The sequence below is a fragment of the Cebus imitator genome, unplaced genomic scaffold (genome assembly GCF_001604975.1).
Source record: "Cebus imitator isolate Cc_AM_T3 unplaced genomic scaffold, Cebus_imitator-1.0 Scaffold356, whole genome shotgun sequence".
Taxonomy (NCBI): Eukaryota; Metazoa; Chordata; class Mammalia; order Primates; family Cebidae; genus Cebus; species Cebus imitator.
In genome coordinates, this window is record NW_016107671.1 from 1,112,090 (window position 1) to 1,129,200 (window position 17,111).

Below are 17,111 nucleotides of genomic sequence, written 5' to 3' on the forward strand. Positions count from 1 at the left end.
GGGTCTGTAAAATGACACATGGCCCGAGGCCCTCCACGAGGAGCCCAGGCTGGCTTCTGTGTCGCATCCCTCCGTCAGCATCAAGGGAAAGGCACCAGTGCGGCAAGGGCGGGCAAAGGAATGTGTGTTCTGGGGTCAGCCGGGTTCAATCACCACTCTACCCACAGATCGCCCGTGACTGCCTCTACTATAAAGTGAGTGGCAGGAGGGATCAAGGATGAAGGAGGAAAAAATAACACGAACCTACCCAGTGAGACATTGTGTCCCTGGTCACGTTGGTTGATTCATTCAACAAAAATTTATTGAGCAGCTCTTTTTGTGCCAGGTCCTTTTCTAGATGCTGGGGATATAGCAATGCACCAGACAGAATTCCTATGGTCAAACAGGAGCTCACAGGCTATAGGGCGTAGACAGGTAGTATACAAGTCCACAAATCCACTGTGATACGTGTCATGAAGAAAATAAACCAGGTGATATGATGGAGAGAGGAATGTGTGCGAGAGAGAGAGAGAGAGAGAGAGAGAGAGAGTGTGTGTGTGTGTGTGTGTGTGTGTGTGTGTGTCAGGGGGAGCAGGCTGGCAGGAAATGTAGCAGAGTGATTATGAAGCCAGATGGTCTGGGTTTGAATCCTGGTTCTGCTACTTCCTACCTGTACAGCTCAGGTAAACAACCTGAGTTATCTGTGCCTGAGTTTCCTAATGTGTACAACTGGACAGTGCCTACCTCATGGCGTTGTTGGGAGGACTCAGTGGGGCAATACCCACAACACACTTAGCAGTGGGGACCATGCCTGGCTGGGGAGCCCATCCATTTAAGGGTCTCTGGAAGAGCCTCTCAACCACCCAGGCAGTGCTGCTGGCAGCCAAGGCTACAAGCTATGTGGGTTTTCCAAGACATGACACACCCAAGTGCTCTCAAAGGGAGCCCCCTCCTGCAAGGTCAGATCCCACCTTGCTCTGAGAGGGCAGCCATGAGTACAGCAGAAGGGACAGCAAAGCCCTCCACTTACCCAGCAACTGACAGAGGCCACTCGGGCACAGGAGATGCCGGGTTGTGGGGTTAGAGGAGCTGCTTAGGGTACCTGGGCCTCTCCACACCCTGAAAATCCTGCACCATCCTCAGGCTGCGGGGGAGATGGCGGATTCATATGGGCTCTTGCTGAGGGGTTGGGGTATGGGACCTCCCAAAACTCTCAGCCCATGAAGCAGTCCTTTCCTATGCCATGCCCAGGAGACACAGGTAATCTGGAAACTCCCCTCCCTGGCCGCCCTGCCTCTTTCCAGGGCCGGGCCCAGAATAGGGAACGGAGAGAAGCACGCTGCTCGGCATCAGGTCAAAGACTCCAGCACCCCCACCCCCGCCGCCTCCCCCGACCCATGTGGCTCCTTGAAGCTTTGTGCTGTCATCTGGCCACTCAGAAGAAGTAGGGAAATAAGGAGAGGGGGCAGGCTGCTGGCAGCTCCAGGCCTGGGAGGAAATGAGGCCATCTTTGCGGGGAGCAGGCAGGGGTCCCTTCTAAGAGGAAGGGCCGAAGCCTGGAGGCCTGGAGGAGGAGGAGCAGGAGCTGCTGTGACCTGTTTCTCGGGCCTCCCAGCAGCCTGGGATGGGCCAGCAAGCTGTTTCTTTCCTAGGGGCTGATGAGTTCAGAACCAGAGCACCTTCTCTACAGAAAGCTCCTTTCAACCCCGCAGACTGAGTGGCTGGATGGCAGCACAAGGCTTCAAGGAGCCACAGTGGTGGGGGTGGCTCTGGAGTCTCTGACCTGATCCTGGATCGGTACAACAGTCCTGGGGGAGGAAGGGTGTCAGGACATCAACCCTTGAAAGTGCACACAGAGAAAAATTAAATGAAGCTGTATCACTTCTCCCTGGAAAACCCTTTTATGGCTCCCAAGGGCTGTGGGAAGAGTCCAAATCTCTTACATGGCTCACCAGACCAGCTGACCGAAATTTTCCTCCACATAATCCGCTCCCCCAACACTCCCAGCTCCTCCACACCCTAGGGCCTGTGCATAGGCTATTCTCCCAGCCCAAACACCCCAGCCTCCAGCCCACCCCAGGCAGGTTCCTATTCACCCTTCCAGTCCAGGCTCAAAGGTCGCTTCTTCAGAATAGCCTCCTGTCACACACCCACGTCCACCCCAGCCTGGAACAAGACCCCACCTCTGCCTGTTACTCTCTCAAGGCCCTCTCCAGTTCTTCTTTCCTTCTTTCTTTCTTTCTCTTTCTTTCTTTCTATCTTGATGAAGTTTTGCTCTTGTCCCCCAGGCTGGAGTGCAATCTCGGCTCAATGCAGCTTCCGCCTCTTGGGTTCAACTGATTCTCCTGCCTCAGCCTCCAGAGTAGCTGGGACTACAGGTGACTGCTACCATGCCCACCTAATTTTTGTATTTTTAGTAGAGACGGGGGTTTCACCATGTTGGCCAGGCTGGTCTTGAACTCCTGACCTCAGGTGATCTGCCTGCCTCAGTCTCCCAAAGTGCTAGGATTACAGGCATGAGCCACCGCACCTGGCCTTTTCTTTCTTTTTTTTGAGACAAGGTCACGCTCTGCCACCCAGGCTGGAGTGCAGTGGTGTGACAGTAACTCACTGTAGCCTTGACCCCCCAGACTCAAGCGATCCTCCCACCTCAGCTTCTCAAGTGGCTGTGCACTTTTTCTTTACAGTTTCATTACCACAGTTAAATTATGTGGCTATTTGAGTAATTATTTGATATTTTGAGACAGAGTCTCACTCTGTCACCCAGGCTGGAGCATAGTGGTGCCATCTCAGCTCACTGCAACCTCTGCCTCCTGGGATCAAGTGATTCTTGTGCCTCAGACTCCTGAGTAGCTGGGATGACAGGTGTGCATCACCACACCGGGCTAATATTTGTATTTTTTTGTAGAGATGGGGTTTTACCATGTTGGCCAGGCTGGTCTCAAACTCCTGACCTCAAGTGATTCACCCACCTCAGCCTCCCGAAGTGCTGGGATTACAGGTGTGAGCCACCATGCCTGGCCTGATTATTTGATATCTATCTCCCCCACTAGATGGTGAGGGACATAAAGCCAGAATAATGGTAATGACAGAATTTTACTTGTAACAACAGCTCAAGCCTACCAAACACTGACAACATTTTACAGCATTACATCATCGATTCCTGACAACAGCTCTGTGAGTCAATATTCCTATTATCCTCTTTCTCTAGATGGGGACGCCACGTTAGTCCTGTTGATGGCAGCAGGCACTCAGTAAATGGTCTGCGGGGCGTCCAGATGTCTGGGCTAGGTTTCAGATCCTCCTTCCCCATCATCCTCTGGGGACAGGAGCCCGGGTCCATGGAGCACACTTTTGCCATACTCCGCAGTGACGGGCCCCAGTTCCAAGAGCTCCTCTGGGTTCTAATCTCTCCCCAATCCATGAAGACATTAATTTAACACATTTTTACTGTGGCAGCTACTGTGTGTCTGATGTGGCCCGAGCAGAGAGAAAGCAACAAACACCACATGTAGTCACACCTTCGCAGGGCTCAACAAAGCCCCGTCTCTCTTGAACCTGCTCCCACCAGCCTTTTGTGCCTCCATCGCTGGACGCGGCAGTCACCTTGGGCCCTTGTTGCCCTCCTGCCTCACCACAGGGGTCCATGCTCTCCGGGACTCCTCCCTCCTCCTCACTGGCGTTCCCTCCCCAGCCTCCTTCACTGATTCCTCCCCATCTCTCTGCACACCTTTGCTCCCCATCCTCATGGCTTCCCCAGTGATTTCAACCCCTCTGTGCTAGGACCCCTACTCTTCCTTCTCCCACCTGGATCTCTCTCAACTTCAGGTGTGCGTACCCAACTGTCTCCTTGCCAACTTATGCAGCTGTCTGACAGGCACCCGGCATTGAACAGACTCCCTTCTGAAGAATCAGAAGAGCATTTCTGACTCTTCACATGGCCTTCTGCCACTTGCTGCAAACCCCCACCCCGAGGTCCCTCCATGCAACGTCTTCACCCTTCACCTGGTGCTCAGACCCAAACCTCAGGGTCATCCTAGGCCCCTCTCTTTCTCTCACCCCTACATTCAGGCCAGTAATACTCACTGCCAGCTCCACCTTCAAGATATAAATGGGCTCGCCCCTCCCTCGCACCCCCACTGGCAGCACCACAGACCACAGAAGGACCTTCTGCCCCGATTTCCTGGCTCTGTCTCCTGCTGCCACATACAGCCAGAGGGACTCTATTAATCTATGGGTCAGATCATGTCCTTCCTCTGCTCAGCCTCCTGAGTAGCTGGAATTACAGGTGTGCACCACCACATCCAGCTAAGTTGTGTATTTTTAGTAGAGATGGGGTTTCACCATGTTGGCCAGGCTGGTCTTGAACTCCTGACCTCAAGTGATCTGCCCACCTCGGCCTCCCAAAGTGTTGGGATTACAGGCGTGAGCCACTGCACTTGGCCCATGGATCTGTTTTAAATCCTTGAATGCCCACAATCACATTATGAGGTAGGCAGCATTATCTCCCCTGTTTTATAGATGGAGAAACTGAGGCACAGGAAGGTAAGTGCTTTGGCCATAATCAAAGAGGTAGAAAGGGAGGGCTAGGATTCCAACACATTTCAAAGGCCGTTTTTACTACCGGCTTTCAGAGAAGCTGATGGGAAATAAATCAATGTCGAATGAATGAATGAGTGAGGTCAAGTTGGGGAAGTGAGAGAACTAGTTATAGCTCATGCAGGAAGAAGGTCAAACACTACTGAGCTAGCTATTTCTAAGTGGCTAACTTTATTTATTTCGGATACAAGATGTAACCACAGATAAAGCAAGATATGCCCAAAATATTATCCTGAGAAAAAATAGCTATATTTCAGGGTCTTTCACTTTATTTTATTTTGGAACAAGTACTCTTTGGAAAATACATATTAGCTTTTAAAAACTTTAATGATGCTAATTGGACACTAATAAAAAGGAAGGCATATATTATAAGAGACAGTAAGTATTCCCAAGGGCTTGACTCCACAACTGCAAGTGTGATAAGTCACTGTAAACATGTTCTGTAAGCAATCCTAAAATTTATATTTAGCCACAAAAAATCCCAACTAGCCAAAGCAGCACTGAGAAACGAAAAGTTGGAGACATCACACTTCCTGATTTAAAATTATATTACAAAGCTATAGTAATCAAAACAGTATAGTACTGACATAAAAACAGAACAGAATAGAGAGCCCAGAATTAAGTCCAAACTTATGTGGTCAATAAGAATGACACTGAGCCCTTCAAGGAATGAAATCTTATACCATACACCAAAATAAATTAAGTGGATAAAACACCTAAATGTAAAATTTGAAACCATACAACTCCCAGAAAAGAACATGGTGGAAAGCGCCTAAACATTGGCTTTGGCAATGATTTTTCAAATCACACCAAAGGCTGAAGCTACAAAAACAAAAATAAATAAATGAGACTACATCAAACTAAAAAGCTTCCGCACAGCAAAGGAAACAATCAACAAAATGAAAAGGCAACCTATGGACTGGGAAACAGTATTTGCAAACCACGTATCTGATAAAGGGTTAATACCCAACTTTTATGAAGAATTCTTACAACTCAATATCACAAAAAAAAAATCCAAGTAAGAAATTAACAAAGGGCTGCATGTGGTGGCTCACACCTGTAATTCCAGCACTCTGGGAGGCTGAGGCAGAAGGATTATTTGAGACTAGAGTTTGAGACCAGTCTGGGCAACACAGTGAGATCCCTGTCTCCACAAAAAAATTTAAAAATCAGCTGGGCATGGTGGCTTAAGCCTATAGTCCCAGATACTTGGGAGGCTGAGGCAGGAGAAGAGCTTGAACTTGGGAGGCAGAGGTTGCAGAGAGCTGAGACAGAGCCACTGCACTCCAGCCTGGGCGACAGAGCAAGACTCCACCTCAAAAAACAAACAAACAAACAAACAAAAAAACACCCAACAGTAATAATAATAAAATAAACAAAAATTCCTTTAAAAAGCAAGATAGAGGCAAATAATTTTAAGCCATGTTCAACCAATTTAAACAAAATACTTCAGGTGAAAGTCTTAAATGGGGCAGTTATATAATGTATACAATGGGGCAAACTAGAATTTTGAAATTAAAAAAAAGGGGGGGGCCAGGCACGGTGGCTCACGCCTGTAATCCTAGCATTTTGGGAGGCTGAGGTGGGTAGATCACGAGGTCAAGAGATCAAGACCATCCTGGTCAAGACGGTAAAACTCCGTGTCTACTAAAAATACAAAAATTAGCTGGGCATGGTGGTGTGCACCTGTAGTCCCAGCTACTCGGGAGGCTGAGGCAGGAGAATTGCTTGAACCCAGGAGGCGGAGGTTGCAGTGAGCCGAGATCGTGCCATTGCACTCCAGCCTGGGTAACAAGATCGAAACTCCATCTCAAAAACAAAACAAAACAAAACAAAACAAAAGGATGTGTAATACAGCACTGAAAACTGTCTTAAGGCAAAGTGCCACTGTGAGGGAAGAAAGTACATGGAAAAATTTTCCTAAGTTGTCATTTATTACTCGCATTGGAATAATGAGTCCAACTGACTCACAAACAGGTGATTATACAACCCCTTTTATATGTTCACGTTTACTCAGCCACTTACCCATGTTCAGTAACTGTCCTTAAACATCCAAGTTGGCTTTTTAAAAAAAACCTAACAGTGAGTGGCTGCGGAGACCACCAATTCCTAAAAGAGGCATTTGACAAACTGTCTAACGGTAAAGGATGGCTTCTTGAGTGTTGGGATACAGTTTCCAGTGACAACATACACAAATTCAAGGGATGCCACATCACAAATGCTGCAGATGGATGTGGAGACAGTGTACTCTGTAAATACGTGTAGGTGACTCAAAAAGTGACTCTTGTGATGACAAGGATGTCTGCGAAGTGTGACTAACACTGTTTTATGATATGTGAGAGGATATATGGAACATTTTGAGTCCAATTTTCTTTTTTTTTATTTGAAGCAGGGTCTCCCTCTGCCGCCCAGGCGGCAGTGCAATGTTACAGTTATGACTCACTGTAGCCTCCACCTCCTGGGCTCAAGTGATCCTCCTGAGTAGCTAGGACCACAGGCACAGACCACCACCCCATTTGTCTATTTTTTTTTTCCTCTTTGTAGAGATTTGGTCTTGCTGTGTTGCCCTGCCTGGTCGCAAACTCCTGGCTTCAAGCCATCCTCCCTCCTATGCCTCCCAAAAGGAGAGGATTACAGACGTGAGCCAAAGCACCCTGCCAAATTCAACATTTTTGATATCAGGATTCCAAACATGTCACAAAATTAATCAATTAGAAATACAGACAGGCAGCTGATTATGTTGTCAAAATCCCTAACATCTCATGTGGGCCCCAAACTTTCTTTTTTGAGAGGGAGTCTTGCTCTGTCACCCAGGCTGGAGTACAGTGGCATGATCTCGGCTCACTGAAGCCTCTGTCTCCCGGGTTCAAGCGATTCTCCTGCCTCAGCCTCCTGAGTAGCTGGGATTACAGCCGTGAGCCACCATGCCCAGCTAATTTTTATATTTTTAGCAGAGATGGAGTTCTGCTATGTTGGTCAGACTGGTCTCGAACTCCTGGCCTCAGGTAATCCATCTGCCTGGGCCTCCCAAAGTGCTGGGATTATAGGCGTGAGCCACTGTGCCTGGCCTGCACGTGACTTTTACATGAGGAAGATACAGTACACCGTGGACATTTGTGTGTGTCTGCTCAGCACTCCTTTCCAGCAGCCATGCCTTTAGCAAGCCCTGTCCACTGTACCTCCAAGCCATACCCCAAACCTGCCCCCTTCTCTCCCTCCACGCTCCTTACCTCGGCCCCTTCCTCCACCATCTCCCACCCAGACTAGAGTAGCAGCTTCCTCCTTTCTCTCACACTGGCTCCTATAATTCACTGTCACCAAGGCACACTAGTGGCAGATCTTTGGGACGTGCAGAGTTTGAAAAAGCTCCTGCTACCTGCCCTGACACTGTCCAGGGCATCTCTACCTTCCAGCCTCTGACCGTAGGAAGGACCTGCTTTAAGGTGAAGACACCGTGAGGGACAGCAGCGCTGTGGGCAGAACCAACCCGAGCCCTCCAGGCTATTGTTGAGCTGCTGTGCCACCAGCTCCAAGGGTCCAAAGAACCCTCAGACTTGGAGGTGGGGGACCTGACTGCTTAAGTCTGCATGAATGGGGGTTGCCGTTACCTAGAGCCAAAAGCCTCCAATCCATATGCTCTTTATCTTTTTACTCTATTTACTGGTCAGCAGTTGTTTTCACCAGGTAAAATTATCCCGTGTATCTGTCTGGTTCCTTGTCTGTGTCCCTCTCCTAGAATGCCAGCTCCAAGCACAGGGATATTTGTCTGTCTTGTTCACTGCTGGAACACCCCCTGCCAAAGAGTTGGGAACGCAGCATTTGTTAAGAGAATGACTGAGCTCATCTGATTCTTTCAACAGCTCTAAAAGGCAGGTGTTCTAAGTACCAGCCTCCTCCTCGCCGCCAGCCAGACCCGGCACCATCTGCCCCCACCTACCTCTCCCAGCTCGTGACCCTGCAGTTACACAGGTCTTCTTCCAGTTCCTTCGCAAAGTCAAGCTCCTTCCCGCATCTGCAGCTCCACTGATGCAGTTCCCTCTACCAGGAACTCTCCCCATTCCTTGCCCCTACTGGGGGAAGGTGTACTTATCCTTCAGGTCTCCTTCCAAACGTCAGTCCTTATGACAGACGTTCCCTGACCTCTCCAGACATGTCCAGGCCCTCAGATATGCTGCCCCGGCCCTCTGGGCTCCTCCGTCAGAGCACTTAGTGCAGACATAATCACACAGCTGTTGCCGTAATTACTTCAATTCGGTTTCTGACACTGAACTGTGAGCTCCAGGAAGGTGGGGGGACGCTTCTGCATTTCTAGAGTCGTAAGAAGGCCTGGCACACAGTAGGTACTGCATAAATACCACATCTGTCCATGGTGGCTGTGACAGTTACTGCTCACTGCGTAACTATCGCATTTCTAGCCCCTTGCAGTTAGGCAGGGCCATGCAGTGGTCTTGGGAGCAGGTGGAAGTGAATGTGTTGCTGCCGGGCCTCGGCATCTAAGTGCCACTGCGCGACCCTCAGTCCCCTTCTCCTGCCATGGTGTCTCTGCAGCCTGTGAAGCTTCGAGATAGGGGCACTCCTGCCAGCCTGGGTCCCTGAGGCACTGGGTTAAGCCCTCCCACCTGAGCTCCTATGTCACAAGTAAGAAATGGACATCTGTTGTGTCCAGCCTCTAGGATTTCAGGGTTAATCTGTTGCCACAGCAGAAACTCGCTCATCAGAGGCATTCCTGTGAATGAATGAAGGCAGCTAGAAGGCAGAGACACTGGGAGGTGCAGAGCAGGGGACCGACCTCCAGCCGCCCTCACTGAACTCGGTGAAAGAACAGGAAGCGGGGAATGGGCCAAGCACTCCCCAGGGAGCCGCCACTCTGGGCTCTTAATGGGGCAGATGAAACAACCGAGAGCCTCCATTGCCTTCAGACAGGGCCTACCTGGACAGCCCTCAGCACACACGCTCCTTTGGGATCACAGCCAAGGGTCCGTCCCTGGGGACGGGGGGAGGAGACAGTGCTGAAGCCAGCAACACCCTGGAAAACCCTCTTAGCCAGGGGAAGCTGAACCAGCAAGGCTGCATGAAAGGTCTGGGCTAATTCGGGCTGACAACCTTCCCTCGGAATTACCCACTGGGGCTGTGCCCTCCCGGCTCCATCCCAGGGAATAAATCACACTGTCAGGTCTAATTTGGGACTTGGCTGATGGGCTGAGCTGAGCATCCATGCGTTCTGGCCACAGAGGTCAAGGGCAGCCTACACTCTTGAGGCCACTGCTGAAAAGTCCGAGGACTGAACAAGAAAGGGGACCGCGAGGCCAGGAGCCATGGGTTTCCCATACACACCAAAGAAACTCCCAACTTGTTCAGTGAAATTCCTGGCCCAGGCCTCTGCTGTATGAGCCCTGCTCCCAGAACACAGTCCTGCTATATCCAGGCCTGTGCTAGCTCAGGGCCGGGTGCAGGGTGACCCCTCCCCTGTCTGGTGAGTGAATAATCACAACAGCAGCAGTTCACACTTGTTACCTTATAGGCTGTTACTAAGCCACCTAACCTCCAACGTGCAGTTAAGGGCTAATGAATGCAAGCTGCCACCATCCTCCTCCTCCTCCTCCTCATCATCACCATCGTCATCGTCATTACCATCATCTCATCATCATCATCATCATCATCATCTCATTATCATCTACAATGTGACTTCTTGTGCCAGGTACGGTCCTAGGTACTTGAAATTCACAATCCCGTCTTAATCCTTACAACAATCTTGGGAGAAAAGGGAAGCTCCCAGAGTTAAGCTACCCATTTAGGGCTAGTCAGGGGCTCAGCTATGACTAGACCCCAGGTCAGCTGGACCCTGGAAACCTGTGCTCTTGGCCACTGTGTCAACCCATTTTTGATTTCGTCTCCCTGGAGAAGTTTGGCACCAAACTCCAAGTCACCGTTAGGTGTCTCCTCGGGGTTCCCACAGCCCTGTGGCTTCCCCTACTAGAACTCTTATCACTCTGCGTTGTTTACTTGCAGAACTTCCCAGCATACTGTATATCGGGGCAAGCCTTGTGCCCAGCAGAGGGCCAGGAACATGGGAAGTGCCAAGTCAAGGATGGCTGGATGCATGGATGGAGCTTCCATTTTACTGAGGAAGGGAACAGAAGTTCAGAAAGGAGAGCGGTCATGACAGCATCACTGAAGAAAGGCAGGTGGAGAAGACAGTAGAAACTGCTCCTTCATGAACCTCTATTTGTCCTCCAAAGCCCAAAGCTGCTTCCAGGAGCCCTCCTTGACCCCTAGGCTGGGTTGGGCACCCCCGCTGGATTCCCCTGGGCTTCCCTGATCACAGACCTGACCACTCTGGGGTCTGAGGGCCTGCTTCCCTCGCCAGACCCACCCAGCCATGAGGCTGGCCCAGCCACCACTGCATCCCCACTACTCTACGGGGACGGGCACAGAGGAGGCAGATATCAAATGTGTGCGTAGTCAACCAGCAGACCTCCAGAGAAAGACAAGGCTGAAAGCCTCGTCCTGGGAAGAATAACTAAAAGCACAGACACGGTTTGTTTGGAAAAAGGGAGTGGTTCCCTCAGCCACTAGTAAGCCCCTGCAGGGTGGCCAGGAATAACACGTGTGGCTGGTGCGGCTCCTGAGGACGGGACATGAACCAGTCGGAGGTAGTCAGTTAAACAGGGGTGGATGTGATTCACAAGACAGCTTTTTAATGATCACAACCTCCCCAGAGCAAAACACCAAGCTCGGCTCCACCCGTGCTGGAAGAATTTAAACTGGGGTCAGACAGTGAGCAGCCTGGGTCCCTGCACCCCAGGCCCTGGACCTCTTATGAGGCAACAAAGTGTAATGGCCAAGAATGGGGACCCTGGACACAGGCTGCATGCCCCCTGCTCTACTCCTCTACTTGGCAGGCAGCTTCATCACGCCGTGCCTCAGTTTCCTCATTACCATGGGACTATCACAGCAGTGACGTCTTAGGGTAGTTGCAGGAACTGAATGAGATCATGCACACGAAGCACTTACGGCAGGGCTTGGCACAGAGTCAGCACCCATTAACATTAATTATCACTGCTTTTTCCTCCCCCATGGGGCCAGGCAGTGCTGGCTGGCTACCCCAACAGATACTCCCAATTCATTTTTTATTTATTTATTTTTTAATCTATAAATTTTAAACTTTTTTGTTAGAGATGGGGTTCCTCCATGTTGGTCAAGCTGGTCTTGAACTCCGGACCTCAGGTGATCCACCCACCTCGGCCTCCCAAAGTGCCAGGATTACAGGCGTGAGCCACCTCGCCTGGCCTCAATTCATTTTTTCTCTGGCTTCCTCCTCAGGAAAGGCTGAAAAGTTAAATAACATTTGGCACCTTCCTTGGAGCTAGGGGAGGCTATGCGACATCGTAGCAGCAACTATGTGTCCATGAGGGGTAAGGCCAAGAGAATCAAAGAGGCTCTGCCCCGACACTGCCCAGCCACTAAACTGGCAGACAAGCACCTCTAGGTGTGCTGTGGTGGGCGAGAAATCGGCCCCCATTCCATCAAGCTGTGGTGAGTGGGGGTTTCTGTTCCTGAAGCTTGAAGGCATTCCTGACCAATGCACACCCCATGATACAAATGGCTCAAAGCACACACCCATGTTAATTGTCTGCCTCCTTCAGCTCAGGCCCAACGCTGAGAACCCCTGATCCAGAGGAAAAACAGCAGGTGGCTGAGCAATACAGTGCTTACCAAGCCCAGCTGCTGTGTTCCACCCTTCCTTTTCAGCCGTATCTACGCCCCATCTAGACAATGATTTACATACACACACATACATATGTATATGCATCTGTGTATTTTGTTTTTCTGTTTTGTTTTATTTTTTTAGTGACAGGGTCTCTCTCGCTCTGTTGCCTGGGGCTGGAGTACAGTAGCATGGCCTCGACCTCCCGAGTGCAAGTGATCCTCCCGCCATAGCCGTACGAGTACCTGGGACTATAGGTGCAGGCCACCACGCCTGGCTATTTTTTAAACTTTTCGTAGAGATGGAGTCTCACTCTGCTGCCCAGGCTGGTCTTCAACTCTTGGCCTCAAACAATCCTCCTGCCTCGACCTCCCAAAGTGCTGAGATGGTAGGGTGAGCTACTGCACCCAGCCCTCAAGTGATGTTTAAACTTGACATATTTCAAAACAATTTATATCGCCACTAACAAAAAATTGCTATCTTGTGCTGCAAAGAAAAGGAAACTTAAACAAATGAAACAAAACACAGTCATCCATTATCTGATGTCACATTATCTGGGTTCAATGGACTCGCAAAAATTCTTCACTTTTCTTTTCTATTGTGGGGAGAATCATATTTGGCAATACTAGGGGGTAACACTGGCTCCAGCTGAGCAGGGCTGCCCCTCGGAGAGGGAACACATTTTCCTGTTCACAGAAACTGTGTTCAGAAAGGAGATGATTTGACTGCCATCTCCCAGCTGGATGCGGATGAATTAGGCCAGGCATCGCCTCACTCCTTCCTCTCTTCAGGGGCTCCCTGGAGAGGCCTTCCTTGACCACCTTGTCTAAAAATTGCCCTGTGAGTCCAGTCCCCTTTCCTGCTTTATTCATCACTATATACTCCCACAGTGTTCATCCCCATTCAACTTATCCTAGATTCACTTTTTTTTCAGACCGAGTCTCGCTCTGCTGCCCAGGCTGGAGTGCAGTGGCGTGATCTTGGCTCACTGCAACCTCTTCCTCCCAGGTTCAAGCGATCCTCCCACTTCAGCCTCCCAAGTAGCTGGAATTAGTGTGTGCCACCACGGCCGGCTAATTTTTTTGTACTTTTAGTAGAGATGGGGTATTCACCATGTTGGCCAGGCTGGTCTCAAACTCCTGACCTCAAGTGATCCACCCACCTCGGCCTCCCAAGGTGCTGGGATTACAGGCGTGAGCCCCTGCGTCTGGCCCTATATTCACTTTTTATCTGCTTACTGTTTTATTCTCCAGTAGGATGTCCGTTCCCTTAGGGAAAGGAGTTTGTTTTGCTCATTCCTGAATCCCTAGTCCCCAACAGACAGTAGGTTCTCAAATGCATATTTGCTGAGTGAAGGAAAATAAATGAATGAACAAATGAAACCTGTTCTTGTTCTTTCCAAGTTCCCTGAGGCGCTGGTTACCAGCTAGAAAAAATGCCGGTCTTCCTGCTGTGTGAGAGGCAATGCCAGGAATTTACTTGGGATTTGGGACCTTTTACCATATTAAAAAGGAATGTGCTATATTAAAACAAATATCTATAAGCCCACAGGATATAAATTAGGAATTAAATAAGGTGGAAGGGCCAGGTCTTCCTTACAGAAGAATTCCAATTAATAAATGTAGATGGAATAAGAGGCACACAAAAACCGCCATCAGGGAAACAGCACAGCAATAACCTTGCAGACAAGACCTGGTCACCAACGGATGCTAAAATTAGTGGGCGGAAGTTTCAGGAAAAGCGGATGTGGAATATTAGCATCGCCTCGGAGTTTCTCCCCAAAGGTAGCATTTTGTATTGTTAAAGAGACAGGGTCTTGCTCTGTCACCCACGCTGGAGTGGCACAATCTCAGCTCACTGCAACCTCCGCCTCCTGGACTCAAGGGATCCTCCTGCCTCAGCCTCCTAAGTAGCTGTGACTACAGGTGTGCACTACCACACCTGGCTAATTTTTCTTAGTTTTATTTTTTTTAGAGCTAGGGTCTTGCTTCATCGCACAAGCTGGTTTCAAACTCCTGGCCTGGAGTACCCCAAGAGAGCTACTACTTACAAAAGGAAAACTGTAACTTCATAGTGGAGAAATCTGGCAGACAGTACCTTAATCATGATCTAGGTGAACATTACCAGGTATAAGACGCACCGATATCATGGACCTCCACAATGACGCACCAAGGAGGGAAGGCTGCCTCTGTGGCATTGTTCTAAATAATGAATAACCTCAATCAAGTCATGAGAAAACATCAGAAAAACCCAAGTTGAGACATACAACAAAATAACACAGGAGTCTTCTTCCAAAGCGTCCAGGTCGTGAAAGGCTAGGAAAGATGGAGGAATTGTTCCAGATCGGAGGAGGTTAAGGAGATATGAAAACCAAATGCAATGTGGGATCCTAGATAGACTCTTGGAAGGGAAAAGGAAATTAGTGGAAAAATTGGTGAAATTTGATTAATGTCTGTCACTGAGTTAATCATACTGGGCTAGTGTGAATTTCCTGGTTTTGATGACTGTGTTACAATTGTATAAGACGGTAACATTGGTCGGGCCTGGTGGTTCACGCCTGTAATCCCAGCACTTTGGGAGGCTGAAGTGGGTGGGCCATGAGGTCAAGAGTTCGAGATCATCCTGGCCAACATGGTGAAACCCTGTCTCTACTAAAAACATAAAAATTAACTGGGCATGGTGGTGCGCACCTGTAGTCCAAGCTACTCAGGAGGCTGAGGCAGGACAATCGCTTGAGCCCTGGAGGTGGAGGTTGCAGTGAGCTGAGATCGCACCACTGCACTCCAGCCTGGTGACAGAGTGAGACTCTGTCTCAAAAAAAAAAGATAGTAACATTTAGGGAAGCTAGACGGAGGGTAGATGTGTGACCTTTGGAACCATTTTTGCAACTTTTTTATAATTCTAAAATCACTTCAAAATAAAAGTTAGTCAAGAATTATGCTAAGAAGCATCCTTTGTCAGAAATCTGGCTCCTAGCAACTGTCCCACACGTAGGCTTCAGGTACCCAGCCAGGTAAGACTGCCAGGATGAGGGAATATAATGAGACTCAGTGAAGATCCAGGAGAGAGAAGCTCCATCCAGAGCCACACAGTTCCCGCAGCTGAGCCAATAAGGCTACCTGCGTCCAGGGTCTGAATGCCACAATCCTCCCGCTTCCGCTTTCCACACTGTTATAGTCTCTTGGTTCTTCAAGGATCAGGCAACACCCCCTCCCAACAACAAAGCTTGGAATCGTTCAGGAAAGCTTCGCTGCAAACTAGAATGACATACAGCCGGAGACCCATGCCACTGCTTAGAATCCATGCACAGAAACAAAGAGAACACTCACTAGCAAACCCCACCCAGACCCAACCCAGAAAACTAAATATAACATATTCGAAACTTATAGAGCACAGGTAACTATTTGCCATATGTGCATATTTTAAACACGTGTAAATACCCATTACTCATGCCATCTATGTGCATTTATTTATTTTAATTTTTAGTTTTTTTTGAGACAGGGTCTTGGAGGAGCCTTGACCTCCACTGGTTCTGGTGATCCCCCCACTTTAGCCCCGGTGCAGCTGGAACTACCAGTGTGTGCCATCACACCTAGCTAATATTTGGATTTTTTGTAGAGACAGGGTCTCGCCATGTTGCCCAGGCTGGTCTCGAACTCCTGGGCTCAATCAATCCTCCAGTCTCAGCCTCCCAAAGTGCTGGGATTACAGGTATAAGCCACCACACCTGACTCATATTTTTAATCAATAGAGAAACCAGCACATTTACACAGTGGGGACGTGGGGCTGCTCTGAATCTTGATTGTGGTGGCAGTTTCACAACTGTCTACATCTGTCTGCATTCAAAGAACTGTATACCAGCCAGGTGCAGTGGCTCACATCTGTAATCCCACTACTTTGGGAGGTTGAGGTGGGCGGATCACCTGAGGTCAGGCGTTCAAGACCAGCCCAGCCAACATAGTGAAAATGCCATCTCTACAAAAATACAAAAACCAGCTGGGCATGATGGCAGGTGCCTGTAACCCCAGCTATTCAGGAAGCTGAGGCGGGAGAATCACTTGAACCTGGGAGGCGGAGGTTACAGTAAGCCCAGATGGCATCACTGCATTCCAGCCTGAGCAACAGAGTAGACTCCATCTCAAAATAAAACAAAAACAAAAACTGTATAACAAAGAGAGAGCTTTACTCTATGTAAGGTTTAAAAATTGAATTAAAAAGTAAAGGAAAAAATAAAAAAATATCATATTATGATATGCTGAGGCATGTATAGTCATGAGCAAATATCTTACTATTGGGGATGATGGAAGCAAGTCGAGAAGCGCTGCAGAGCGTAGTTCCTTTTTCTTACATAGCAAACCAAAATAAGTTTGTACATGTGTACATGGGAATGTTCATGTGAAGGAAAAGGTCTGGCAGGGCATCCGGCCAGTGACCGACAGTAATTACCTCTGGGGTAGATGTTAGGCTTGCGGGGATGGGAAGAACAGTGAAGGAAACTTTCATTTTTCCCTTGGTACTCTTTGTTTTGTAATTTTAAGAAAATAATAAAGATGCTTATGTGTATGAGTTGTAAAATTTTAAGCAAAGCAGCAGCCACACCATACTCACGCTTAGTACCTTCTAGAAACTAGCACTCTTGGAGGATCCCAGGTGAGCCGATGTCAGAGACTGAGCATCTACGTGGAGGAAAAAGAAGAGGTTAGGTCTCTGGCTGACTGAAGCCTTCCTGCTGCAATACCCAGCTGTCAATCACATATTCACTCTTTCCTTTTTTTTTTTTTTTTTTTTTTTTAGTTATTTGACCCCCTAGTCTTATGATCACTCT

At 48.9% G+C, this 17,111-nt stretch overlaps 1 protein-coding gene across 3 annotated transcripts in view; it reads right to left on the reverse strand.

The window, feature by feature from the left end:
* SIPA1L3 (signal induced proliferation associated 1 like 3) overlaps window positions 1–17,111 on the reverse strand; it is a 293,992-nt gene that overhangs the window by 158,074 nt on the left and 118,807 nt on the right. For all 3 annotated transcript variants that reach the window (XM_017506624.2, XM_017506623.2, XM_037730739.1), the window contains one exon: window positions 16,904–16,962. The gene's annotated coding sequence lies outside the window, so the exon portion shown is untranslated. The remainder of the gene's footprint in view (window positions 1–16,903; window positions 16,963–17,111) is intronic.